Source organism: Austrofundulus limnaeus, unplaced genomic scaffold (assembly GCF_001266775.1).
Source record: "Austrofundulus limnaeus strain Quisiro unplaced genomic scaffold, Austrofundulus_limnaeus-1.0 Scaffold1805, whole genome shotgun sequence".
Taxonomy (NCBI): Eukaryota; Metazoa; Chordata; class Actinopteri; order Cyprinodontiformes; family Rivulidae; genus Austrofundulus; species Austrofundulus limnaeus.
This window is the reverse complement of record NW_013954207.1, coordinates 636-2,062: the sequence shown is the minus strand read 5'-3', so window position 1 is coordinate 2,062 and position 1,427 is coordinate 636. Positions and strand designations below refer to the sequence as shown.

Here is a 1,427-nt window from a genome sequence, read left to right as displayed (position 1 = left end):
GTTTTATTTTCTGCATCTCTGACGGACTTCAATCTCTGAACTCGTAAAGTTTTTCTTTTTAATTTTCGCTGTCATTTTTCATGAATGAACACTTCCTGGTATCTGAGGCAGGAAACATAGCCTTATATGGTGTTTTTGGGGTGGTAATTATGCTAATCTCCTCTCACGTGCACGAGCAGCTGGATACGAACAGGTGGAATTTACGCAGCTCATTTACACACTTTTCCTGAAGATAGAAGAGTTTGTTGAATCTGACCCGACATGTTCGTACGAACCCTTTGTACGAACAAAAGTAAGAGAAATTTAGGATAAGAATACGAACATGTTCTTGCATGAGGCCCATTGTATTTTGTTGTATTAATAATTTTAAAAATCAACATTATACAATATTGCTTTAGGAAAATAGCAACTCAGGATATAACTGAATCTGAACTTGAATGATCTCATGTTGGACTGGAAAGTGTTTTTCAGCTTTTTCAGGTGTTTGTGTACTTCTGAGTGTTGGAATTGCATCGTCTTTTTGTGATAATCTTGTWATTAGTCCACTGTTAAATTCCCTGTTGTTCAGAAAGCTATTATTCGTAAAGTGTCTTGCACATATAAAATATTTTTTGTCACTTTTAAGGGGTTACTTTCAGAAATGAAGTCAAATAATTTCTTAAGTGTCATCCTTGGCATCTGAAAATCCATTTACTCAAAGCATTTTTTAATCTGAAAAGGACTGGACTGAGATGTATTACGAGCTCAGCAGACACGTGGTTTCACCAGTTGTTTGCTAGTTGTTGCCGCTGGCAGCCTGTATTCACGGGGGAGGGGTGCTCTGTGATGAGGAAGCTCAGCTTGGGGACACAGAGGAGGAGCTTCTCCTAAAAGGAGGTTCTAGGCCCAACCAGCCATTTTTGCTCCGGTGAATGACAGCCTCAGGGCATTACAGGATTTCAAAAACATGCATGAATGAGTCAAAGCAAGACTCTGTGTATGTTTTTGAAGAGGGTTGAGGATATAAAGCTCAAAAAAGTGGATTTTACATGATATGCCCTTTAAATTGTTTTGATGCTTGTGACTGTCAGCAAACAATTTGTGCTGTTTAGTTCCTGTTAGCATGCTAACACCTCAACACAAAAATATACAGCCATGCCCATAAATATTGGGACGTGGACTAAGGCTGCCACAAATTATTATTTTTATAATCGATTAATCACTGATTACTTTTTTCGATTAGTTGACTAATTGGATTATACATTAACTGAATATAAAACATAGAGCTTATCGTGCCAGAATGCAGCTGCTATTATATAACCATGGTTAGATTTTAGCTATATGCTAACTAAAAATAATTGCTGTGGAAGGGCTCAGATATTGCACAGGTTTCTCTTTCATTTTCTTAAAATGATCCCACACTTTTGAGCTCCGTTGCTGGGTAGCCA

General features: G+C 37.7%; 1 protein-coding gene across 1 annotated transcript in view; it reads left to right on the top strand.

Moving 5' to 3' along the window:
* acap2b (ArfGAP with coiled-coil, ankyrin repeat and PH domains 2b) overlaps positions 1 to 1,427 on the top strand; it is a gene marked incomplete at its 5' end in the record, with an annotated part of 16,331 nt that overhangs the window by 14,433 nt on the left and 471 nt on the right.